The 27,311-nt window shown below is 50.8% G+C and overlaps 1 protein-coding gene and 1 long non-coding RNA gene across 8 annotated transcripts in view; one reads left to right on the forward strand and one right to left on the reverse strand.

The window, feature by feature from the left end:
* The window catches only part of SLC4A9 (solute carrier family 4 member 9), a 1,170,242-nt gene that overhangs the window by 231,542 nt on the left and 911,389 nt on the right, over nucleotides 1-27,311 (reverse strand). The gene's annotated exons all lie outside the window — the stretch shown is intronic.
* The window catches only part of LOC138581378 (uncharacterized), a 229,543-nt gene that overhangs the window by 169,122 nt on the left and 33,110 nt on the right, over nucleotides 1-27,311 (forward strand). For 2 of the 3 annotated variants that reach the window (XR_011304540.1, XR_011304542.1), the window contains exons 3-4: nucleotides 18,749-19,129; nucleotides 19,597-20,241. This is a non-coding gene — a long non-coding RNA (uncharacterized lncRNA). The remainder of the gene's footprint in view (nucleotides 1-18,748; nucleotides 19,130-19,596; nucleotides 20,242-27,311) is intronic. The other variant, XR_011304541.1, reaches the window with a different exon arrangement.

A 27,311-nucleotide genomic window follows, 5' to 3' on the forward strand; every position in this document is an offset into this window, starting at 1 on the left:
TGCTGTTGTAGTAGTTGTTGTTGTTGTTGTTGCTGTTGTAGCACATGCATTGCTATCAGGTCCTCCAGCCCCAACATTGCCATTCGAATTGGTATCATTGTGGAGTGTGTCTGGGTGTGGGAAGGGGTGGGGTGGGCTCTTTTTGTACTTCCTGAGTCTGTATTGCCTTCACCTGTGCTGTTTCAGTGCACCTGTGGCAGCTGCATTCACTTAACATGGCCCTTTACGGTTGGTTCGCGATGGCGTTGTTAGCACCATGGTGGTAAGGTACTTAACGGGCTGGATGATGGCGTTAGGTGCATGTCCGCTTGGGTCGGGATTTGCGTAACTTTCCGCCATGGCGCTAAGTACGGTGTGGGCGGGCGCGGGCGCGGACCCTTGTCGCAGTTAGCGGCAGCGTTGACTACGATGCCGCTAATGGCATCGTAGTTAACGGTCACATGTCATGATCGGACCTGGCGGAAAAAGATGGCGGTAACCATTTACCGCCATCGTTTTTCACTTAGCGCCAGGGTCGTGATGAGGCCCTATGTATGGAAATAAAGCACAGTGGGCCTCATTACGACCCTGGCGGTAATCCGCCGTCATTACCGCCATGGCGTAATGAACGTTAACGCCGTGGGACGATGGCGTAAAGGGCGCCACATTACGACCCATCGCGCACGAGCATTACGCCATGGCGGTAATGTAAACTGCGCCATGGCGGTAGTGCCCCCAAAACGGCACCTACCGGCATCGTATGCGGCGCAAGGTGCACCACCGCCACCGCCGTACATAGCGGTGACCGTAGTTAGCGGTCACGGCAATTAGCATTGACCGTAGATAAGCGGAACCGGAAGTAGCGTCACCGCGGCGGAACGGGAAAGAGCACGGCGGCCATCTTTAAAAACACAATCCATTGCCATCCTCCGAAACCACTGGACATCCGAGCCTGAGACCCCGCAAATACCGGCTTCAACCTTCTACCTGCAGGAAGATGCCTAAAGTTGTGAAAAAAGCCTGTGACCGCCAGCGGCAAGACCGCTTCTCCAGAGAGGAGCTTACCATGCTAGCGGAGACCCTCCAGGAGAACGCTGCAGTGGTATTCTCCAACCAACTGACAAGACCGGCCATATCCAAGAAGAAGGCCATATGGGCACTGGTAGCTCAGCGGGTCAGTGCCGTGGGAACAACACCCCGCAATGTCAAACAGTGCCGCAAGCGGTGGGACGATCTCCGGCTCAGAGTCAGGAGCATACTATCAGCTAACATGAACCTGGCAATGGCAACTGGGGGAGGATCGGAGTCCCCTATAAAATTGCAGCCATGGGAGGAAATCTGTGCCTCCACAATCGGAATGCAGAGCATTGAAGGAGTAGGAGGAATGGAGAGAGGAGCCCCGACATCGGGCGATGCAGGTAAGTGGCTCAAATCAAGGCATGCAAATCTCACCTAAGTCCATTCATGTGAAGTACAATGTTGGCCCATAGTGTAAATGCAACACATCAGCCGGAGACTGCCCACAGATACATCCGATCTGCACCCTGTACACATGCAGTATGCACACCCTAACTGCAGCCACCCACATACCTCCATGCTACTTCCACACAAAAGGGAGACAACTTTTTTCCCCTGCATGAAATGTGCCACATGTACTAACTGATAAGATGCCAGTCGCCACAATGCCCGGCCAATGTCCGCAGACCCATCAATAACACTCTCCCTCCTCTGTCCCACCACAGGCTCAAATTCCGACCTTGAGGAAGAGGACACCACTGCCTCCACACCCACCAAGAGGGCCAGGCCAACTGTGCCAACACCACAACCCTCCACCTCTGCCCTCCCGAGGAAAACCCCACAGCAGCCAAAATCCATGCAAGGGAAACAGGACAGGGCACAGACAGCCACCCCAGCAGGCAGTACAGCAGCAGCAGCAGCAGCAGACATCACACAAATCATGCCCACAGAAGCCACAGCCTCTGCTGCAAGCAGCACAATTGGGGAAACTGCTGCCATTGCTGCCTCCTCCGACAGCGAAGCAGGGATCTTTGAGGAGAGTGATGTCAGAAGCCCCACAGGCCACCCTCATTCCCCCTACCTGTCCCTAAGCAGCCCGCATGCGGATGCCACACAGGGTCAGCCAGAGGATGACGATTGGCCAGCCACTCCATCCCCGCTGCAGGGGCAGATCAGCCCAATGGGAATACCACTGCCATTAGCCATGGGCCAGAATACCAACCATTCTCTGGAGGCGATTGCCACCCGGCAGCAGCAACTTTCCTCGCTGCTCGAAGAACATGTTGCTGAATGTGGGGGGTCATGTGCAGCAATGGAGAAATGTGCAGAGACAGTGAAGGCAGCTATAGAGTCGTCCACAAAGGACATCTGCGCGGAACTAGCTGCTGTGCGGCACGCCATCACTGACCTTGTGCAGACAATACGGGCCATGCGTCCAAATGAGCAGGCAGGATCCTCCTGGGTTGCCAGCTCGACACCGAGCAGCCCCATCCGCCGATCGGGGAGGAACCTCCGCAGCACAGGCAGGGGTGCCCCGGGGGCCAGTGGAGGGGGCTGCCAATAGTGGCCGGACAGTGTAGGAATCCTACTTCTGACACTGCTGCACAGACTAACTCACACCTTTGTTGGGATTCCAGGGGGGGGGGAGGGTGGAGGGGGGAGTGGGTGTGTTGGGGTGTGCAGGGGGGTGGCGGGGAGGTGTGTTGGGGAGTTAAGGGGGGAGTTTGGGGGGGGTGTGTGTGCAGGGGGGAGGTGGGAGGTGGTGGGTCACAACGTTCCATGTCTTGAATACACTTTTACCTTGAAAAAAAACCCAGAGTGTGTTGATTTTTTCTTTGCGCATGTGTGCTTTATTGGTGTACAGTCCACAGTGTGCATGTCCCGGTGCCACACAGTGCCCCAAGTGCAGTCACCATATGACACACACCAGCCATGTGTGCTAGAAGCAGTGGTCGATGATAGTTTGGCGCATTGCACGCCCCTCCTGTGCATCGCCTCCTCCATGGGGTGCCGCCCCATCTGCTCCCTCCTCATCCTCATCGTCAGGTGGTTGTAGTTCTGCGTCAGGGGGCAGGGGCACATTCTGCCTGACGCACATATTGTGTAGCATTACACATGCCATGACGATCTTTGCCACCTTCTCATGGCCATACAGGAGTGCCCCACCAGACCTACTGAGGCTTCGGAACCGTGCCTTCAATAGGCCGAATGTCTGCTCTATGACCACACGAGTACGTGTATGTGCACGGTTGAAGTCCTCCTCGTGCTGGTTCTGCGGGTTCCGGACTGGTGTAAGGAGCCAACTCTTCAGGGGATAGCCAGCATCACCTGTATGTAGGCGAGAATGTATGTGTCAGTCATGTTGTCTGATCAGGAACATGATGTTCCATCATGGCTTGCTTCCAACTGTTAATTTGGCTCACATCTACATGACCTAATTTATTCACACAATGCTACCTGTATATGCTCATGGCTTCCATGGCCTGTTTTGCATGCCATCACCCAATGTATGCAGAGGGGTTGTGTGCATTGTAAGTGCCCATCCTCTGTCTCCGATCTCCGTGTTACTCACAGACAGGTGGAGTATGCATCCCCCCCCCCTTTCAGCCAGGTGGAGTATGCATCCCCCCCCCCTTTCAGCCAGGTGGAGTATGCATCCCCCCCCCTTTCATCCAGGTGGAGTATGCATCCCCCCCCCTTTCAGCCAGGTGGAGTATGCATTCCCCCCCCCCTTTCTGCCAGGTGGAGTATGCATCGGTACGTCATTCACCTGCCCACTTCCATTACATTGGACTCACCGAGTAGCCAGGATCTTGGGCCTGCATGTTGCTCCATGTAGCGTGGTATTGTGGAGTTCCTCAGGACCATGGAATCATGGGTTGATCCGGGGAATCGGGCACAACAATGTGTGATGATCTTGTTGGAGTCACAGACCATTTGCACGTTGATTGAGTGGAACTGTTTCCGGTTGCGGTACGGTACCTCCACGGCACGTGGAACCACCAATTCCACATGGGTGCAGTCGATGGCACCAATGCAACCGGGTATGCCGGCTAGTGCATGGAAACCCACTTTGGTGTTAGCTATCTCCTGTGCAGTCCGTGGTAATGAGATGTGGTTGTCTGTGTGCTTGAGGAGGGCATCGAGCACTTGGATGAGTGTTTGCGAGAATAATGGTTGTGAAATGCCATGCAGGTGCCCCACTGTGTGCTGGTAGCTGCCTGTGGCCAGGAAGTGGAGTACAGCCACTACCTTCAGTAGGGGGGGGATGGCGGTTGGACTTTCTATCATGCTGACGATGTCGTTGTGTGTCATGTCTACGATGGCGGTGATGGTGTCCCGGTCCAAACGGTACAGGGTGTGGATCTGCTCAGCAGTGAGGTTGAATGGATTGGCTCTGATGCGTGGGATTGGGGGCTGCCTGCGTGGTGGCACTGGCTGTGCAGGTGGGGCTTGCTGGGCCTGCCTTGCCCTCCTTCTCCTCCTGCGTCTCCTCTGTGCTGCCTGGTGTTGTTGCTGTTGTAGTAGTTGTTGTTGTTGTTGTTGCTGTTGTAGCACATGCATTGCTATCAGGTCCTCCAGCCCCAACATTGCCATTCGAATTGGTATCATTGTGGAGTGTGTCTGGGTGTGGGAAGGGGTGGGGTGGGCTCTTTTTGTACTTCCTGAGTCTGTATTGCCTTCACCTGTGCTGTTTCAGTGCACCTGTGGCAGCTGCATTCACTTAACATGGCCCTTTACGGTTGGTTCGCGATGGCGTTGTTAGCACCATGGTGGTAAGGTACTTAACGGGCTGGGTGATGGCGTTAGGTGCATGTCCGCTTGGGTCGGGATTTGCGTAACTTTCCGCCATGGCGCTAAGTACGGTGTGGGCGGGCGCGGGCGCGGACCCTTGTCGCAGTTAGCGGCAGCGTTGACTACGATGCCGCTAATGGCATCGTAGTTAACGGTCACATGTCATGATCGGACCTGGCGGAAAAAGATGGCGGTAACCATTTACCGCCATCGTTTTTCACTTAGCGCCAGGGTCGTGATGAGGCCCTATGTATGGAAATAAAGCACAGTGGGCCTCATTACGACCCTGGCGGTAATCCGCCGTCATTACCGCCATGGCGTAATGAACGTTAACGCCGTGGGACGATGGCGTAAAGGGCGCCACATTACGACCCATCGCGCACGAGCATTACGCCATGGCGGTAATGTAAACTGCGCCATGGCGGTAGTGCCCCCAAAACGGCACCTACCGGCATCGTATGCGGCGCAAGGTGCACCACCGCCACCGCCGTACATAGCGGTGACCGTAGTTAGCGGTCACCGCAATTAGCGTTGACCGTAGATAAGCGGAACCGGAAGTAGCGTCACCGCGGCGGAACGGGAAAGAGCACGGCGGCCATCTTTAAAAACACAATCCATTGCCATCCTCCGAAACCACTGGACATCCGAGCCTGAGACCCCGCAAATACCGGCTTCAACCTTCTACCTGCAGGAAGATGCCTAAAGTTGTGAAAAAAGCCTGTGACCGCCAGCGGCAAGACCGCTTCTCCAGAGAGGAGCTTACCATGCTAGCGGAGACCATCCAGGAGAACGCTGCAGTGGTATTCTCCAACCAACTGACAAGACCGGCCATATCCAAGAAGAAGGCCATATGGGCACTGGTAGCTCAGCGGGTCAGTGCCGTGGGAACAACACCCCGCAATGTCAAACAGTGCCGCAAGCGGTGGGACGATCTCCGGCTCAGAGTCAGGAGCATACTATCAGCTAACATGAACCTGGCAATGGCAACTGGGGGAGGATCGGAGTCCCCTATAAAATTGCAGCCATGGGAGGAAATCTGTGCCTCCACAATCGGAATGCAGAGCATTGAAGGAGTAGGAGGAATGGAGAGAGGAGCCCCGACATCGGGCGATGCAGGTAAGTGGCTCAAATCAAGGCATGCAAATCTCACCTAAGTCCATTCATGTGAAGTACAATGTTGGCCCATAGTGTAAATGCAACACATCAGCCGGAGACTGCCCACAGATACATCCGATCTGCACCCTGTACACATGCAGTATGCACACCCTAACTGCAGCCACCCACATACCTCCATGCTACTTCCACACAAAAGGGAGACAACTTTTTTCCCCTGCATGAAATGTGCCACATGTACTAACTGATAAGATGCCAGTCGCCACAATGCCCGGCCAATGTCCGCAGACCCATCAATAACACTCTCCCTCCTCTGTCCCACCACAGGCTCAAATTCCGACCTTGAGGAAGAGGACACCACTGCCTCCACACCCACCAAGAGGGCCAGGCCAACTGTGCCAACACCACAACCCTCCACCTCTGCCCTCCCGAGGAAAACCCCACAGCAGCCAAAATCCATGCAAGGGAAACAGGACAGGGCACAGACAGCCACCCCAGCAGGCAGTACAGCAGCAGCAGCAGCAGCAGACATCACACAAATCATGCCCACAGAAGCCACAGCCTCTGCTGCAAGCAGCACAATTGGGGAAACTGCTGCCATTGCTGCCTCCTCCGACAGCGAAGCAGGGATCTTTGAGGAGAGTGATGTCAGAAGCCCCACAGGCCACCCTCATTCCCCCTACCTGTCCCTAAGCAGCCCGCATGCGGATGCCACACAGGGTCAGCCAGAGGATGACGATTGGCCAGCCACTCCATCCCCGCTGCAGGGGCAGATCAGCCCAATGGGAATACCACTGCCATTAGCCATGGGCCAGAATACCAACCATTCTCTGGAGGCGATTGCCACCCGGCAGCAGCAACTTTCCTCGCTGCTCGAAGAACATGTTGCTGAATGTGGGGGGTCATGTGCAGCAATGGAGAAATGTGCAGAGACAGTGAAGGCAGCTATAGAGTCGTCCACAAAGGACATCTGCGCGGAACTAGCTGCTGTGCGGCACGCCATCACTGACCTTGTGCAGACAATACGGGCCATGCGTCCAAATGAGCAGGCAGGATCCTCCTCGGTTGCCAGCTCGACACCGAGCAGCCCCATCCGCCGATCGGGGAGGAACCTCCGCAGCACAGGCAGGGGTGCCCCGGGGGCCAGTGGAGGGGGCTGCCAATAGTGGCCGGACAGTGTAGGAATCCTACTTCTGACACTGCTGCACAGACTAACTCACACCTTTGTTGGGATTCCAGGGGGGGGGAGGGTGGAGGGGGGAGTGGGTGTGTTGGGGTGTGCAGGGGGGTGGCGGGGAGGTGTGTTGGGGAGTTAAGGGGGGAGTTTGGGGGGGGTGTGTGTGCAGGGGGGAGGTGGGAGGTGGTGGGTCACAACGTTCCATGTCTTGAATACACTTTTACCTTGAAAAAAAACCCAGAGTGTGTTGATTTTTTCTTTGCGCATGTGTGCTTTATTGGTGTACAGTCCACAGTGTGCATGTCCCGGTGCCACACAGTGCCCCAAGTGCAGTCACCATATGACACACACCAGCCATGTGTGCTAGAAGCAGTGGTCGATGATAGTTTGGCGCATTGCACGCCCCTCCTGTGCATCACCTCCTCCATGGGGTGCCGCCCCATCTGCTCCCTCCTCATCCTCATCGTCAGGTGGTTGTAGTTCTGCGTCAGGGGGCAGGGGCACATTCTGCCTGACGCACATATTGTGTAGCATTACACATGCCATGACGATCTTTGCCACCTTCTCATGGCCATACAGGAGTGCCCCACCAGACCTACTGAGGCTTCGGAACCGTGCCTTCAATAGGCCGAATGTCTGCTCTATGACCACACGAGTACGTGTATGTGCACGGTTGAAGTCCTCCTCGTGCTGGTTCTGCGGGTTCCGGACTGGTGTAAGGAGCCAACTCTTCAGGGGATAGCCAGCATCACCTGTATGTAGGCGAGAATGTATGTGTCAGTCATGTTGTCTGATCAGGAACATGATGTTCCATCATGGCTTGCTTCCAACTGTTAATTTGGCTCACATCTACATGACCTAATTTATTCACACAATGCTACCTGTATATGCTCATGGCTTCCATGGCCTGTTTTGCATGCCATCACCCAATGTATGCAGAGGGGTTGTGTGCATTGTAAGTGCCCATCCTCTGTCTCCGATCTCCGTGTTACTCACAGACAGGTGGAGTATGCATCCCCCCCCCTTTCAGCCAGGTGGAGTATGCATCCCCCCCTTTCATCCAGGTGGAGTATGCATCCCCCCCCCTTTCAGCCAGGTGGAGTATGCATTCCCCCCCCCTTTCTGCCAGGTGGAGTATGCATCGGTACGTCATTCACCTGCCCACTTCCATTACATTGGACTCACCGAGTAGCCAGGATCTTGGGCCTGCATGTTGCTCCATGTAGCGTGGTATTGTGGAGTTCCTCAGGACCATGGAATCATGGGTTGATCCGGGGAATCGGGCACAACAATGTGTGATGATCTTGTTGGAGTCACAGACCATTTGCACGTTGATTGAGTGGAACTGTTTCCGGTTGCGGTACGGTACCTCCACGGCACGTGGAACCACCAATTCCACATGGGTGCAGTCGATGGCACCAATGCAACCGGGTATGCCGGCTAGTGCATGGAAACCCACTTTGGTGTTAGCTATCTCCTGTGCAGTCCGTGGTAATGAGATGTGGTTGTCTGTGTGCTTGAGGAGGGCATCGAGCACTTGGATGAGTGTTTGCGAGAATAATGGTTGTGAAATGCCATGCAGGTGCCCCACTGTGTGCTGGTAGCTGCCTGTGGCCAGGAAGTGGAGTACAGCCACTACCTTCAGTAGGGGGGGATGGCGGTTGGACTTTCTATCATGCTGACGATGTCGTTGTGTGTCATGTCTACGATGGCGGTGATGGTGTCCCGGTCCAAACGGTACAGGGTGTGGATCTGCTCAGCAGTGAGGTTGAATGGATTGGCTCTGATGCGTGGGATTGGGGGCTGCCTGCGTGGTGGCACTGGCTGTGCAGGTGGGGCTTGCTGGGCCTGCCTTGCCCTCCTTCTCCTCCTGCGTCTCCTCTGTGCTGCCTGGTGTTGTTGCTGTTGTAGTAGTTGTTGTTGTTGTTGTTGCTGTTGTAGCACATGCATTGCTATCAGGTCCTCCAGCCCCAACATTGCCATTCGAATTGGTATCATTGTGGAGTGTGTCTGGGTGTGGGAAGGGGTGGGGTGGGCTCTTTTTGTACTTCCTGAGTCTGTATTGCCTTCACCTGTGCTGTTTCAGTGCACCTGTGGCAGCTGCATTCACTTAACATGGCCCTTTACGGTTGGTTCGCGATGGCGTTGTTAGCACCATGGTGGTAAGGTACTTAACGGGCTGGGTGATGGCGTTAGGTGCATGTCCGCTTGGGTCGGGATTTGCGTAACTTTCCGCCATGGCGCTAAGTACGGTGTGGGCGGGCGCGGGCGCGGACCCTTGTCGCAGTTAGCGGCAGCGTTGACTACGATGCCGCTAATGGCATCGTAGTTAACGGTCACATGTCATGATCGGACCTGGCGGAAAAAGATGGCGGTAACCATTTACCGCCATCGTTTTTCACTTAGCGCCAGGGTCGTGATGAGGCCCAGTGTTAATGTTATAACTCTGCTGCCGTTGGTGACGTCATGGGGCGGCACCATTGATCCTAGATGCATGGTCCAGGATGTGCAGCAGTGACATTGATGATTCATAAAAGTAGTCTCAGTCAGAGTAAATATTTGTGTCTATCTTCAACATTATACATTGATATACACCCCTGCTGTGAGTGGTGTTGTCAACAGACGGCACCTTGGGTCCCAGACAACGTGTCCAGGAAATACAGCAGGGTAGTCAGTAGGACCACTATCTATTGGTACGAAGAATATCGTGCAGTGATGGCATTCTGTACAGTGTTAACAAGGTACATAACAATTCAAGCAGTAAAAATACCAGATCATAAGAAACAATGATAATTAATTTCTTCGTTGATTCCATTGGGAGTTAGGCTACCAAGCTTGTCGATCCAAAAAGTTTCTCTGCGGTTGAGCCGCTGGCTCAAGTCTTCATGTGGATTGTTTTTTGTAAGTACCTCCAAAATCACAAATCTTATCTGTGTCAGGTTATGTCCATTTTCGACCCAGTGACGTGATACAGCCAAGTTTATGTTTGCATTCCTAATGCAAGACCGGTGTTCATTCCACCTTGTTTTGGCTGTTCTTGTGGATATTCCCACGTAGAATTTTCCACACGGGCATTTGATGCCATAAATAGTGTTAATACTGTCACAGGTTCCGTAGGTTTTGAGGAGAATCTTTTTAGGAATGCAAACATAAACTCTGGTGTATCACGTCACTGGGTCGAAAATGGACATAACCTGACAGATAAGATTCGTGATTTTGGAAGTACTTACAAAAAACAATCCACATGAAGACTTGAACCAGTGGCTCAACCGCAGAGACTTTTTGGATCGACAAGCTTGGTAGCCTAACTCCCAATGGAATCAACGAAGAAATTAATTATCATTGTTTCTTACGATCCTGTATTTCTACTGCTTTAATTGTTATGTTCCTTGTTAACACTGTACAGAATGCCATCACTGCACGATATTCTTTGTACCAATAGATAGTGGACCTACTGACTACCCTGCTGTATTTCCTGGACACGTTGTCTGGGACCCAAGGTGCCATCTGTTGACGACACCACTCACAGCAGGGGTGTATATCAATGTATAATGTTGAAGATAGACACAAATATTTACTCTGGCTGAGACTACTTTTATGAATCATCAATGTCACTGCTGCACATCCTGGACCATGCGTCTAGGATCAATGGTGCCGCCCCATGACGTCGCCAACGGCAGCAGAGTTACAACATTAACACTGTGCTTTATTTCCATACATAGTCTTTTCACCATTCATCTGTTACTGTATTTATTCTCACAGGTTACTACTCTCTGTTGAGTTTTTTTTTTTTTTTTTTTTAAACTTCTTTTTATTCATTTAGCGTGGCAGCAAAACATGGGCGAACAGCGCCAGGAAAATACAGTGTAAGCTCATTATATGCAAAGCAGACATACAGTAGTTACATTACGATATAAACATAAACATTAGGCATTTTTGAGGACATGAGCGAAATGGCCGGGTGCTATGTGAGGGGTGAGGCCCCGTGAGGGCGAGGAGAAACTGCTGGGGAGGACGTGTCCGATGTCGTACTCAGATCCGACATGTAGGATCGGAATCTAAGCCAGATATTCCTGGGCCTGGAGTGGGTAGGCTGTAGGTGAGACCTGGCTTCCTCTGTGTCCGAGGCCCATGTGACCGCCCTTAGCCATTGGGCATGTGTGGGAGGTGAGGAGCGAAGCCAGCAAAGTAGGATGGAACGTACTGCGAGAAGCATGCAGAGGCCGGCAAGTTTCCTGGAATTCCGGGAGAGGCCTGGGAGGTCGTGAAAGAGACAGACCATCGGGGAGGGACTGATGGGGTGGTCGAGCATAGCAGACAGCGTCGAGCAGACTGCCTCCCAAAACTGTGAGATGCGGGGACAGGACCAAGTCATGTGGATGTAATCAGCTGAGTCTTGACCGCATCTGGGGCAGCTAGACGGGTTAACATTGGATATGCGGTGCAATCTGATCGGGGTGAAGTGAAACCTGTGTAAAACTTTAAACTGAATCAGCTTGAACGAGAGTTGAAAGACACACGATGTATGCGGTCACAGACGTGTGCCCAGCGCTCGTCGGACATTTCAACACCCAGGTCCGCCTCCCATGCTCGCTTCAGTTTAGAGAAATCTGGGATGGATCTTGACTGCAGCATAGTGTATAATCTGGATATTTTACCTCTAGTGGGTGAGGGGGAGGTGAGTTCCTCAATGATAGGGTCGTCAGGTGGTAGTGCTGGAAACATCTGGTAGTGGCGTTTGAGGAACCTGCGAAGGGATGAGTATTGGAGCCATACGCACTGGCCAGTTCTCAAGGGCAATGGGAGGTCGGGCCATTCAATAAATATACCCCGGTCAAACACATCGCGCATCAGCTCGTATCCCGCCCCGGCCCAGCGTCGAACCATAGCAGGTGATACCCGTAGGACCCCGGGGAAGAAGTTCCAGAGAGAGAGGTTGCCGTGGAAGGTATAAACAGTGCCAGACAGCTTCCATGTTTTTGCTAATGCCAAGGATGTGCAGGCGACTGGGCTCTGTGAGTCCAGCGCCAGGGGGACGGGTTGTATCACCAAGGAGCGGATATCGCGGTCGCAGACCGCAAGCTTCTCGAGCTTGACGTGTGGGGGGGGAGTCCTCTATGCTAAACCAGTGGGATGCGTATTGCATTTGGGATACCAGCCAGTATTTCAGGAAGTCAGGAGCACCAAAGCCCCCGTATATCATAGGGGTGGACAAGGTTTCGAGTTTAAGACGGACCGCGCCCGAGTGCCAGAGAAATGTGTTGATTGTACGAGTCAATTCGCTGAAGAAGTCCCCTCCTGGCCACACGGGAATGTTGGTGAACCTGTATAGTAGCTGGGGCAACACCACCATTTTCAGTAGGCCTATTCTGCCTGCAAGGGATATCGGGAGTTTGTCCCAGATCCGAACTTTGGATGACAGGTGTGTAAGATATTTCTGGTAGTTTTCGTGAAAAGTCGAGGCTCGGTGGCGTGTCACCTCAATCCCCAAGTAAGTAACAGTAGACTGGGCCCATGTGAACCCCTGGGTGTCAGGAGGGGGGAGGGTGCATTCTGTAAGTGGGAAAAGTGTGGATTTCGAACAATTCACCTTAAGGCCCGAGATTCGGCCAAAGAGCCTGACGTCTTCCAATATTGGGGCTAAATTGGAAGAGGGAGAACGTATAAACAGCAATGCATCGTCCGCGTATAGTGACACTATGTCCGCGTGGCCCGCGGTACGAAGACCTCTATGTGCGTGAAATTGGCGGAGCATATCAGCGAAGGGCTCTATCGCTATGGCGAAGATCAGGGGAGAAAAAGGGCAACCCTGTCTCGTCCCCCTGGCGATCTCAAAGAGAGGGGAACAACGGTCGTCAGAGCGAACCCTGGCCACAGGAGCCGAGTACAGCAATTTAACCCATGAGAGAAATGAGGGACCAAATTTACAGTTCACAAGGACCCGCCACAGATACCGCCATGAAACGGAGTCAAACGCCTTTTGCATGTCGAGAATGGCAGCCACCGCTTGTGTCTCGGGGTGAATTCTGTTAAGTATGTTGAAGAGGCGCCTAAGGTTCAGAGAGGTGGAGCGACCCGGGATAAAGCCCCCCTGATCCGGGTGGATAATAGATGGTAGAAAGGGAGCTAAGCGAAGCGCCAGAGCCTTGGCATGTATTTTTACATCACAATTGATAAGTGACAGCGGGCGGTACGAGCCGCAGTGCGTGGGGGATTTACCCGATTTAAGTAGTACTGTAATTGTGGCTTCCCGGAGTGAAGGGGGAAAAGCACCAGCCTCAACCGATTCATCCCAGAGCGCCATCAGGTGAGGGAGTAGCAATGGCTTGTAGCGCTTATAAAATTCGACTGGGATACCATCCGAGCCGGGAGCCTTCCCCGAGGACAGGGAGTCCACAGCGTCGGAAAGCTCCTCCAGCGTGAGTGGAGAGTCCAGGGAGCCCGCGGCCTCCGAGGAGAGAGTAGATAGGGGGAGAGAATCAAGAAAGGAATCGATCTCCGTCACCGGCACCTCATCGGAGTTGGAATATAGGGTTTCATAGAATGTAAAGAATTCCGTGTTAATGTCCTGTGAGGTGACCGCCATGGAGCCATCCGGCCTCTCGATCCCAAGTATACGCGGGGCCCCCGTCTCATGGCGGAGCAGCCTCGCTAGAAATCGGCCAGGGCGCTCGCCCTCTCCGTATCTCCTTGCCATGCCAGGGTTATCCAAAAATGTTTGTTCGCACTCCGCAAGGGACCAGAACGTGTCCAGCTCCACCCCGATCTCCGCCAGGGTCCCCGGGGTGGAGTGTAGCGAGCATTTGGTCTCAAGGATCGATAATTTAGATTCACTCTCGGTGAGAGCCCCACGGATCGACTTAAGAATCCCACTCTCCTTCGACAGTGCCATCCCTCTAATATAGACCTTGAAGGACTCCCATAAGGTAGCCTGTGATGTTACTGAGCCTGTATTTGTCTCGAAAAACTCCTCGATAGACACCTCGAGGTCAGAACTGAACTCCGGGTCTAGAAGGGAAAGGGGTTTCAGCCTCCAACGACGGGTTCGACCAGGATCCGGGCCCCAACTCACAGTGATGGTAACAGGAGAGGGATCAGACAGGGTTCTGGGGAGGATCGTCAGTTGTAGGACATTCTTAACCAACTCATTGGAGATCACCCATCTATCGATGCGGGAATAGGAATCATGGACTGAGGAGTAGAAGGAATAGATTCGAGAATCCGGGTAGAAGAACCTCCATGCATCAACCATAGCGAGACGGGGTAGGGATGACAGTGCAGCATAGGCCGCTCTGGAAAGCTGGCGGGGTCTGGACCCAGATCTGTCAAGGGTTACATCAAAAATTATGTTGAAATCACCCCCCCATAGGATGGGAATAAGGGGGAATCCATCGAGGAGAGACGTGACCTGAGTGTAGAAATCCGGGTCATCTATATTGGGACCATAAATGTTTAGCAGGACAACCTCCCTATTTTGAAGTGTGGCATGCAACAAAACATATCTACCCTGAGGGTCTATTTTTGAAGAGATAAGAGTGAACTTGAGGCTCTTATGTATGAGGGTCATTACCCCGCGGCTTTGGGAAGAAAAGTTGATGAAAAATCTATGAGGGCCCCATGTTTTGGCGAATTTCATGCATTGTTCCGTGCGGGCATGTGTCTCCTGCAGGAAAAGGACCTTGGACCCGTGGCGCTCAGCCTGCAGCTGGAGCTGCCTCATCTTCTTGTAATTACCCAACCCCCGCACATTCCAGCTCATAAAAGTCACGTCACCCTCAGACATTTATGCCGGATCCAGTAGAGTATCCCTGACCTGTAGGTCAGATTAGCTTTCCTGCAGTGCCAGTCTTTGAGTATCACCCTGCTGTCCGTCCCTGCTGCCAACACCAAGCTTTTTATAACATAACCCCCAACATGACCCACCCCCTCCCACATCCCTCCCCCAAACAGAGGGATGGCGATCCCAAACCCCCTCAACAAAAACCAAACCAAAGGCATCAGCGCCTGGGGGGGCTGTAGGCCGGATTGGCCGTGTCTCTCCGGGCATGGCAGGTCAATGTGAAACTTAAGGTGCCAGCAATGAAAATTTGCACGTAGCTTGAACGGAGAGTTTGCACATATTGATGTGGCACATAACCATATAAGAGAAACCATCAGAGCAGAGTGCAGAACTAAGAAACAGCGTGGTTCCAGAGTAAGGTAATGACCGAGCCTGGTCCCTCCACAATAGGCTCGAAAAGAACCCCTAGCCATGATCAGAGGGGGGGGGAGGTCAGCCCGGGAACTGTTCGTCCAGGAATCTGGAGGCCTCCTCCGGGAGTGTGAAAAAGAACACCCGGTTGGCATGTTCTATGCGAAGTTTGGCAGGATAGAGCATTGCGTATTTGATTGAATGATCACGCAGCCTGCGCTTTACTGCTAGAAAGGACTTGCGTTCGCGCTGGACAGCTATTGAAAAGTCTGGGTAGAGATGGATCCTTGCGCCGTCCAGTAAGAGCTCGCCCTTGAGTCTCGCGGCCCTAAGGAGGGCATCGCGGTCGCGAAAATTCAACACACGGGCTATGATGGGACGAGGAGGAGCACCAGGTTTGGGTTTAGCCGTCAGAGCACGATGTGCACGCTCTATAGTGAACTGCGGGGAGAGTTTGGGAGAATCTAGGAGAGCCAGCAATGTGTGTTCAACAAAGTCTTCCATTGATTCATGGATCTCATTCTCAGGGACCCCTATAATTCGGAGGTTATTGCGTCTTGATCGGGATTCCAAATCCTCGTTCTTTTTCCCCACCTCCAGGACTCGGTTGGAAAGAGCGACGACCTCAGAGCGTAGGGAGCCCAGTGCATCCTCAGCGGAACTCACTCGTGTCTCGACCTCCGCCACCCGGCTATCTGTCCTCTCAATGTGGGCTTTGATAGAAGATATAGTGCCGTTCATGTCGTCCAGTTTGGAGTGGAGTGAGGAGAAGCCCTCCCGGATAAAGTCCATCATGTTTTGGGACTCCGGAGCTGTGGCGGATGATGACGCAGTGGGGGCTAGGTCGGCGGCCTCCTCCGATGATCTCGCCGGTGGTTTCGCAAACATATTGATGGAGCCCTGTCTCTTTGCAGCTCCCTTGGTCATAGTGGCGGCGTTGAGTTTCAGTGGTATGAGAGGGGGAGCACAGCGGCTCAAGGAGAGAGAGCTGAGGAGCTCAACCCGTACAACCCGCTGAGGAGCGTGCAAGGTATGGTGAGGAGCGGGGGGAGGCAAGTGGCAGCGGCAACGTGTGCGTAAAGCTTGTGACTGCCGATGTAGCCTGCGAGGGGTCAGTCAGCTCCAGATGATATGAAGGGCGCGATCCGAGGAGCTCGGGTGTAGGCAAACGCAGGAGTGGTGAGCAGTGACGTGTGGTGGCTACCACAGAAGCGACGTTCCAGATGTGGCTATCCGGGCGAGATGGGGAAGAGCCCACTCAGTCTTATAAACTGCCGGTGCGGTGAGTGGGCTGTGGTTCAGGGCCGTATTCGTGGAACGCAGGCAGCGGCGGTCCCCCGGACAAGAGGCCCGCCAGAGCCGAGACGTGGATGGTACCGGGATCCCCCCAGTAGGTATCACAAGTGCAAGCAGGTCCACAGAGCGGGGTGGGCGCCTGAGAGAAGTAGAACCGGAGGCTCCTCGGCCGTGATGGGTGGAGGTCCCTGTAACTGCGGGGTGCCCCCTCGCGTCCAGGAGTCCGGCCTCGGCGGCACCCGGACGCGGCGCAACCCAGGGAGCGTCCCTCCTCCACGTACCTTATTGGGTCCGAGGACCGGCGTCGTGTGGCAGGGGGGGAGCACGGCACCAGGTGTACAAGGGTGCGCCGCAGCTCGACGCCCCCTCCGGTGTACCCCACGCCGGGGGCAGCGGGGCCCCAGGGAGCCCAGCCACGGCGCAGGTCGCAGTAGAGCCAAGAGGGGGGGGGTCCTCGCCGGCGCGGCCACGGCGTGCAGAGCCTCCAGCGTGTTGTCCCCGGACGAGGCGGAGGGCAGAGCCGCGGCCGAGGAGGAGCAGGCCCGCAGCAGCTTCAGCCGAGTGTGTCCACCCTCCGTGGGAGGAGGGCGGAATGAAGACTCCAAAGGGGGCCTCGATGATCGGCCCGTCTCAGCAGGGGCGGGCGAGGGTCGCCGCCGGGGGCGGGTGGCGGCTCCGGTGAGTAGAGAGGCCCGGCGCTTCAACCCAGTCGGGCCCGGTCGTCAGCGTGAGCCGCCTCGCAGGTGGGGGAGGGGTGCAGAGACAGACGGTGTCCGGATCTCACAGTTCCCGGCTCCGTTTCTTCTCGGGGTTCGGACCAGATGGAGCCCAAGCCATTCCCCGTCGAGTCGTGTGCTCAGGATACGAGTGTAGGAGCGGGAAGTGCCACGAAAAAAGGATTTTGCAGCCTGTCTGCCACGGAGAGTCACCTTCAGGCGGCCATCTTGAACGGCGCTCAACAGCGCCCCCCTGAGTTTTTATTTGAATATTTTTTCTATTTCCATTTAACTTGAATTGTTTTCGTTTTTCATTTTTATCACACTATTATTCCCCATTAGCACACATGAGACCAGATAAATACCTATAATCATCCTAATCGAGCCCATTGGCTTGATTACAGTCTCCAATTTCGACCGCGCGCCCATTCGGGCTGCTATGCGGTCACATGTCATTTAAAGGAAGCGTTGCCCTACCAATGCTTCAATGCGATAGCCGCAGTCTTAATCGAGCCGGCAACAGGAGAACTCCTCTACTCCCGTGTCACTCACGGTAAGCTTGTTTCACATCACTATTTTTTACTTTAAACGCAAATTCAACCCTTTACAACTTTGGATTTCTTCTGGTTTCAGCCAACACTTTTCTGGCTGTTGTTCTGCGCTGATTTCTATCAGGCAGCTTTTGACCGCACATGGCCTCCATGAGCAAACCTCGCCACACACTCTGCATGCAACCTATCAATCTCAGGTAAACGTTTCTCTCATTTGGCTTTACTATCTGATACTTACAGTAAACAGAGTCTTATGATGGTTATTATTTTTCTCTTTTCTCTCATGCTCTCACCTTATCCATCCACTTCTGAAACTACAACTGAATGGTATGTTCCTAATTTTGTTACAATAATGTATGACACTTATATGTTGCTTTATACGAACTTGAACTGTTTTTTCTCCATTTTGTGAACTTGTATGTATTATCTTAAGACTGGCCCTGACGAAGGAAATCTATTTCCGAAATGCATTGGTAATTTTGGTCTGATTGATAAATCAATTGTGGCAAATTCTTCCTCACTAAGAGAATATTAGTGACTTCTCATTCTTGAGACTATTATTTTTGATAAAATCGTTTTGAAAAAACAATCAAACCTCAATGTTTTTTTTCGTTTATCAACCAAAGACATCTCTTTTTTACTTGAAAATTGAATTCTCAGTAATCTAAACTAATCATATACCCAGACTGGGTTCTATAGAGAGCGGCTGTGTGACCTAGTATTCCACTTGGTCTCCTGCTTCACATGTATTTTGAGTTTGGGTGTCTCCAAATTCGTCGCAGCCAGCTCCTTTTTGAATATTTGGATATAAATTGTTTGAATGAATCTTCTTTTTGCTTAGAATTCTGAACACTGGAGATACGTGGTTTTACTATCAAGTGGAGCCCACTCACTTCCCTTTTTGTTCTTTCAGTTCCAACCTGGACCGCTCGAAATCCATCAAAAAGGCAATCGTGGAACCACTTTAACACTTGACCCTACTCTGATACGGACAAGAATATACATTAAGAGCTTCATTACTCAGCGCATTGACGGCCGCAGATAACTCAAGTAGCTCCAATAAGCATGCGCCCCCAGTGACCAGGATCTTGAATATACATATCTGAAGGATCACAGATTCTTTACTGTGCTGTCTATGGAACTATGATTGAGTTTTTGATAGCAAATGGAGCATATCCTTCTGGAGAAGGAATCAGGAAGAGACTACTGTTTCCTGATATTTTCCCATTAAATGAAGACTTGTGATAGGTGAAAAGTTCCTCAACAAATCAGGATCCAAAGATGGCTTCTTCAGGTCAGTGCATATCACACCTATTTTAAGGGAGGCTGAAAAGATTGACTGTGCCAAAGATAGACTCACCAACACCCCAGTTGGAGTTAGGTATCCTAGCGATAACTCTTTTAGGAATTTCAGTTGTATCATATAACCAGTGCATGCTTGTAGGTTTCAAATTGACAGATATTTTAGATAATGGGTCCAAAGATCTCCAAAGCTGCAATATATCTGGGAGAGAAAATAGGAACCCTGACAGAGGAGTAGTTTAGTTTGAGTTTCTCTTGGATAACCATGATTTACTTTTCTCAAAAAAGTAAGTGCTTATCTTGGGTAATTTTGGCAATGAATGTACAATGCCCTCTGAAGAGACATAGTTTGAGGAAAGCTTAACATTTTAAAAAAGAGATTTCAAATGGTTTAACGTTGCAAAATGGTCTGTAAATCATGAGCTGACTTAACTTCTTCAACCCTTTCTCTTCATTCAGCTGGAGCCATGGGAAGATTAGCTAATGCATCCTCGGATTTTGCCCTCATTTAGAAGAATACCAAGGATTACATTTGGCCCTGGAAGTTCATTGTATCATTGTTGGTGCCACAAAATCCACAAATTGGGAGATAGTAGTTTTGAAGAGGTGGGGCCAGTGGTCAACAGTATCACCTGGATGAAATAAAACGTTCGTTTAAAAGGGAAGACAGAAAAATCACATTTATCAATGTCCCTAATACGTGGCTGGCCCCTGCCCAGTGCTGAGAATTAGCTTGCATAGGAATTAAAAACTGGTCATAGCAACATATGATCAACAGCGTAGAGCCCAGAATCATATATGACGGGGTACTGGCGCCTGAACATGTTAATGAAGCTGAAATAGCTCAAACATCACCTGTAATTTATGACAGATACATTGGATGAAAACGTTACTGTCTTATTTATTCCCTGCTTTTTTAGGGTCCATATAATAGTCAATCACCTAGAGAATACACGGGACTCCAGTGAATGTGTTCCGTAAGCAGAACATTTAACCGCTTTCATTGACGGAGCCGTCAAGGCGTGCAATGGACGTTCTTTCAAGCACCTAGGTATTCAAGAACCCGTGGTGTGCTTTAGTTCTGACTCTATGTGACCTTTTCAGGTATTTATTGTTTCTTGTTTCTATGAGATACAGTATAGCTAAGTCTACCCGTTTTCAGTGCTTTCCAATTCTACTGCTTGTTTTCCAGGGTTTTCAAAATTGTTCAAAATCTAAGTTCATCAGTGATTAGCCATTGTTTACCTCAAAACAATTACAGACACCAGTGTTTTTCCATTGTAGACACGCATGTATCTTTTATTGCTGTGTGTATGTTACGTATAACTCTTTTGAATCAAAACAAAACCACAAATTATGATGATGGAGCCCTTGTTATCTCTTTGCATTCTTGGAATTGTAGTCCTGAATTTCTAATGGGAATGGAAAACTACACAAACATGCAAAGAATCAAATAAGGACATGACGGGCTCCAGTTGCCTGACGTGGGGCAAACTAAGAGCTTGAATTGGTTTTGCAACGAGCCCGTGACCTGCACTGCCCAGAGTTACCATACATCATGATTTACGAGTGATGAGGGGCCAGGTGCATGGGGGACAGAGGCGGGTTTACCTGCCCACTCACATTCAAAGTTGCCTACAGGACAAAGAATTGGGAAACCATTTAGAAAAACTGTTGTTGTGAATTAAGATACTACTTTTTAATATTGACTAAGTGGACCGTAACATAGATTCTGTAACCACAAAACAGAGTTGGATATTTAATGTGAAGGGAATTAGGGATCCCAATTGAAACACAGAACTCTGCTATTCTTTTGAAGGACATGTACAGTGACATTTTGATGAAAACTTTGCATGATGTGAACATAAGTGAGGTTTCTTGACCCATTTCACCAAGTGATCCTGAGCATAGTAGTGTTTCATAGAGGATCATTGATATACAAGGCTTCCTTTGATCAAGTATCCATTTGGATCGTCTCTGACAAATCCCCAAATGAAGTGTTTCCACCTTTTAGCTTCAGGAATCCAATAATTAAGTTCAAAAGCCTACTTTTAAAAATACATGGGCCATTTAATAAATACATATACATGGGAAGAACATGTCTTATTTCAATGTGGATCAGATTCAGTATGAAACTATCTAAAATTGTCCGCTAGATGGCAGTGCTGACCTTATTTTCAATTTCATTTTAATATTGGAATCCATATGTAGAAAGGTAAGCGATGCAAATTAGTTGGCATTTTTAGACATTTTGGATACACTTTTTAAAGGGAAAATGTTACTGGAATACAAAAAGCCTAAGTATAGTGTAAAGCCAATACTGTACTAGAGACGGGACAAAAATAAAGAAATACACTACAATAAATTCACAAGCTGAGACAGTGGGTCTCAAATTACGGCAAAGTGTGCATTGTGTATTGACTGATGCACCAAATGTCAATGCGAGCTCTGCACAATTGTTAACTACTGTTAAGTAAATCAAAAAAGACAGCAAGAACCGTGTACAGCTACAGTAATGTTACAATCCAAGCGTGCTGAAATGTCATGCTGACAATGAGCGTCAGGGAGGCATGAGGTACGCATCCGTTGTCTTGGAGAAGTGCTTCAAAAGAGAGTCTCGCAGCTGCATTTAAAATGTTCCTGTTACAGATCTAAGGCTGCATAGTCGACAGCGTATGGAGTGCTGCTGTCTGTGTAGTCTCGGACGGATAGCTCAGGGGTAACGTGCTCGCCTTGAAAACAAAACACGGAGCAACACAGGTTCAATCCCCGGGTTTCACGCTTAGAAACCGCAGGGTATTACGCGCATTATAAATAACCTATCCTATCATTGCCATGCACTTCTTGATGAACCTATTTCTCCCACAGAAACAGCTTCTTCAAAACCATTGATGAACCACAGCGTTCCTACTTTCTTTTCCTCACTTGTTCACACCTGAATGAGTGCCGAGACCGACAGTGTGGGTGGCGCCCTCCAGGTAACCCCCTTCCATGGAATTGCGGCATTTTTAACAGAAAAGGGAAAACCTTTTTCATTAAAGTGCACCTGCTGCCAAGACCGTGGCCCGTGCAGTGCTAAGAGCGCAGGGCATAACTGTTGAACCCATACGCAGCAGACTTACATTAGTTGTTGTGGGGTGTGTGCGTCATGTCTTACGTCCCTTGCCCTCCCCATGAAATATTACACCACAACAATATGGTCAAGTGTTGGCAATAAAAGGCCGTAGGATTTCATTGTTACAGATATGGTTAGGGGAACATAAACAATAATCGCATATCATAATAATATCATACTTTTGGGCACCAGGTCCAGAGGTTACCTCCTCTGGCCCGTGCCGCCTTTCTTGTCCCACGACTTGTTGTGGTCACCGTACGATGTCCTGAGTTTCTTTCCATTGTACTTCTCCCCTTTTTCTAGGGTGGGGGGTTTTGGTGGAAAAGAAAAAGAGCAGGAAGACGCTGAGTAGCACAGCAAACTTCCCTATTCTGTTTGGGTCTCCGTGCAGGGTCCACAAACAGTTTGTGCTTTTGGAGCTGCAAGCAGCTCATTATATAGGACCCAGGACACCCCTTGGGTCTTTGTAGTATGTGTGGGGGGGCTGTGCACCAACCCTCCAGGCCAGCCATGCAGCTGACTAATGGGGCCCCCTCCACTCCCAGGGGACCGGGGGGGAGGCATCCCTTTGTAGTTCCCTGCCTGGTTCTCATGTGTGCAAGGCACACATATATTCTCGTGGAAGGGTGAGGTATTTTTATTACCTCACCCTTCCTGCGCTTTGATGCGCCAGACACTGCTGTCTCCCTTATCTGTGGGGAGGAGAGGGGCGCTGACCCTGTAGGAGGGCTGCTGCGCCTCTCCTAACCCTGCTGCCATGTAACAACAGTTACCTGGCCTTGCCTTGGGCGGCCCGGCGGCATTGCCCATAACTGTTGAACCCATATGCAGCAGACTTACATTAGTTGCTGTGGGGTGTGTGCGTCATGTCTTACGGCCCTTGCCCTCCCCATGAAATATTACATCACAACAATATTGTCAAGTGTTGGCAATAAAAGGACGTAGTATTTTATTGTTAGAGATATGGTTATGGGAACATAAACAATAATCGCATATCATAACAATATCCTATTTTTGGGCACCAGGTCCAGAGGTTATCCTCTCTGGCCCGTGCTGCCACGACCTGGATGGGTTACCGGCTGTCCAGGTCTCCCCCAAAAGTGGTTGCTTGTTCTTTCCTAGCTGCATAGTCTGTTTCCCTTAGTTTGGCTATTCCCTTGATCGTGCCCGGCGTTAGCCCCTGTAGGGGTTTGGTTTGTAGTTATGTGTGAGCCCGCACCTTGTGCTGGCCATAGATTTGCCCGCTGCTTTCTAGCCCCGGCCTTTGTGGCGTTGGCCTGTTTATCTATTTAAAACTTTGTATAGGTTTGAGGCTTCTAGAAGCGTGGCCCGGCCCTCTGTGGCGTTGGCCTGATTATCTATCCCTGTTTCTGTTTGTCTGTGCTGTGTGTTTAACTCACCTGGAGTGAATTTGCGAACAGGGGTGGGGTAGCCTCATGTGTAGTTGCTCAAATCGGACCCTGGAAAATGAATCCAACAACCCAGGCACCTTTATCTTATATGGGTGGGTAACTCCCCCCTGTGCCCCGAGAATCGGTAATCCTTGTGGAATGTACCGGATCCTCTAAGGGACGGTCCACCCCTGTTAGCTCCTGTTTGTCAACAAATTATTGTATTGTACCTGCCTTTTTGGTTCCGAGCTATGTTGTAGCTCCCTGGCCCTGGCCTTTGGCCTTTCGGTGGCCTGTTGCATTGTGCTGTGTGGAGCTTTTTCCCCACCCTGCTTGCCAATTTTGTTCACCCGGTTTCCCGGTTCCGTGCTACTTGTAGCACTCTGGCCCCCGCTCTCGGGCGTTGACCTGTTGTGCTGTGTGGTGTTTATCTGCACTGCTTTTTACTTAAGTTGGAACCGTTTTTCTGGTTCGGTGCTTATTTAAAGCACCCCGGCCTTCTGCGTTGGCCTGTTGCGCTGTGTGGTGTTTTATTCCGCACTGCTTTTTACCTATGTTGGAACCGTTTTTTAGGTTTGGTGCTTATGTAAAGCATCCTGACCCCAGCCTTCTGGCGTCAGCCTGTTGTGCTGTGTGGTGTTCGTTCCCCACTGCAGCTCATTTCGTAGCACCTGTTTTCATGTTCCGTGCTATTTGCAGCACTCTGGCCATCCGCCCTCGAGCATCGGCCTGTTGTGTTGTGCTGTGTTTTGTTCACTGCTTATTATTTTTGTAGAACCCGTTTTTGGATTCAGTGCTACTTGTAGTTTTCAGGCCCCAGCCTTCGGTTGTTGGCTTTGTGTCTTCTTCTATTTCTTTGCTGGTATTTTCCTCTGTGCCTTTTGCTGCCTTGTGGGCTGTGTCGCTCTGACTCTGGCATCCTGCTGTACTGGGTGCCTGACTTGCGATGCTACATGTGTGTTAATGGTCTTTCCTTGAGTCTTAAAACCTCTGCCTTATTCTCTTGTATCTTCCGCTACCCCTTTTGTTGTCCGTTTCTATTCTGTTCTGTAAACACATGCCTCGCATGTTCTGCTTTTGCTATTTATATGGCGCTACGGACCCTCTAGCATCTGCGCGCGGCTAACTACCCACATTGTGTGGTGTTCATTTATCGACCTTGGAGGAAAATGAAAGACTGAGTTTGGCCATGCCGGGGTTTGAAATTGCGTCAGCCAGCTCTGCCCTGATGTCACAATGAGCGCTCTATTTGCTTCGCTATCTGACTAGCTGTACCGTTTTGGAGGGTGTTGACTAAGTTTTGGAACTATATCATCTGTTACCTTAGCTGGCCTGCGGCAAGCCTGGGCTTTTATTCGGCTCCTAGTTGTGTTTGTTTGCCCTGTTATCTGTGTGATATTTCTTCTCCCGCCTGGGCCACCTCGAACCGCTGGAAGCTGGTCAAACGCTCGAGTACTACCTGTATGTTGCGGGTGGTCCTGATGGTCTGGAACACTTCTCGTTTGTTGGCCCTTAGTTTCTGGGTTTGTTGTAAACCTTCGGCTCACACTTTGGCTATGTGTATTTATATTGCCCCTGAACTGTGGCACTGGGTTTATTGCCCTTGTGAGAGGTGACGGCCGAGGTATCACCCGGCCAAGTTTTTAACTTGTGTGGCCGGATGGGGTTAGTTGTGCTAACGGCCCGCTTTGTCTTTCTGTGAGGGTTTGCCATGTGGGGGGGTTGCGACCTTGGACTTATGGAGGCAGTTTAGCTGTGTTGGTATGGCATAGACTGGGCTCTGGAACCACCCTCCAGTGCGGATTGCAAGCCGAAAAATCATTCCGCTTGCTGTGTTACCTGACTGCTTGATTGTTTGTCCTGTCTTAACTGTTTGTTCCAGCTCTCTGAGTTGTTTGTGGGGCTGGCTCGCTGTTCGCTCTCTTACTTACCTTGCTGTGGTGACTTTGGTGTCATCGCCCCTTCTTCACCTGGCTCCTTGCAGCTAGCCCCAAGTGTCCTGCATGCTTAACTACCTCCATAGTGTTGTTGCAACTGGGTCCCCTGAGTACCAGTTTTCCTTAGTTGCTCATTGTTTTGAACCCCGTTCAGGGTTCTGTGTTTATTCTGCGTACACAGAATTATTTGGCAAGCTCCGTTTTGGACAGCTGCCTGTAGTTGGAGATCCCTTTCAACAAGTTCCCCTTTTCATGGCCTTTGTTTCTGGCTGATGCAGCTATGCATTGGCTTGTATGTTGGCTCTGCCCGGCTTCAAACTGCAATAGTCGGCTCTGTCCGGGTGTGCAAAAAGTGTTTATGCCGGCTTTTGTACAGGTGGTTTCCCACCACATTGGAAATTTGAAAGACTGCCATGTTTATGATACCTTTAGCTTGTAGCATGCTGTCCATGATCTACCCCCTGTTTGTGAGTGGCATGTTCAACCTTGCTGTGCCCCGTGACGGGGTACTGAGTCGTAGATATAAACCAGCCGGTTACACCATTTGTAGTGTATGCGCAAGAAACCTGCTCCGTATGTGCTTACTCTTGTTCGAAATCAGATTTGTACTGTCCTTTTTGCTTTCATTTGTCTTGCGGTGGCTTGCCGCCCGCATGCTGCTACTGATCGAAACCTGTTATAATTGTTGTTTCATTGGACAACCCTCTAGCGTTGTTAAGTGAAGGTTGGGTTGCCGCTATTGGTCATGCTTCTAGCTTTCTTTTAGGGGGGCGCACTGTACCCGGTGTTGCCCCCCCTCTAGTGAGGTTTTGTGCGCTACTCCTTACGTGGGGACTGTTGCTGCAATTTTCCCCCTCATAGAACAGTGAAGTCTGTTTTTCATGCCTGGTTGCCCCTCCAGCCTGCCACCGGTAAACTGCACCCCGCATCAGGGTGTAGTTCAGAGCTTTTGCCGTTCTAATTTCTGAGAGGCTTGGGTAGATGTCCACTTTTACTCTCTAACTGATGCAACCTTGGTAAGCTTGTTTGGCTGCTTATATTTTGAAAAGTTGCACAGACAATTGTTTCTTCCACCCGTGCTTCATTATGTGGTAATTGTTTATCTTGGAGTCTTGTGGGTAGTAAGCCTCACGCTTATGGGTTCCTGCGGTTTTCGTTTGGGAGCCATATTGTCTTGTCCTTTCGTAGCATAGAAACAAAACCTTTTTCTTCTTGTACTTTTTGGCGAACCTGAGATAGGTGGCTGCCTTAAAATGCAATGAAACTCCACGCAGAGATTTGGTTTGTCACCCGTTTTGGGTAACTGCCTGGCACTGTGACCCGTATACAGTAACAGTTTGCCTTAGAAGGCTGTTAGAAAATGATTTGCTGTCATGAGAGTTTGTCTTTTGAGACTTGTTAGCTGGCATAGATGTTCGTGCCAGTTCTGGGCTTCATACCTTACTCAAAAAACCTTTGTTTGCCCCTGTCATGTGCATGACTAACATACCCACAGCGTGAGACTCGTGGGGCTGCAAGTTTTTGTCTTTTGTTCATTCGAAATTGTATTGTATCTATGCCCGATATCCTGTGTAATAAACATTTTGCCTTGGACGGTTGGATTTGCGGTATCAGAGTTTGAAATTAGACACTTGCGCTATTAGCTGGCATAGATGTTCACGCAAGTTCTGCGATTTATACCATCTTAACTATTGTTTGCCTTTGTCATGCATATGCCCCCTGTCCCCAGTG

The sequence above is a fragment of the Ambystoma mexicanum genome, chromosome 3p (assembly GCF_040938575.1).
Source record: "Ambystoma mexicanum isolate Mex_15411 chromosome 3p, UKY_AmexF1_1, whole genome shotgun sequence".
In the NCBI taxonomy this organism is placed as follows: Eukaryota; Metazoa; Chordata; class Amphibia; order Caudata; family Ambystomatidae; genus Ambystoma; species Ambystoma mexicanum.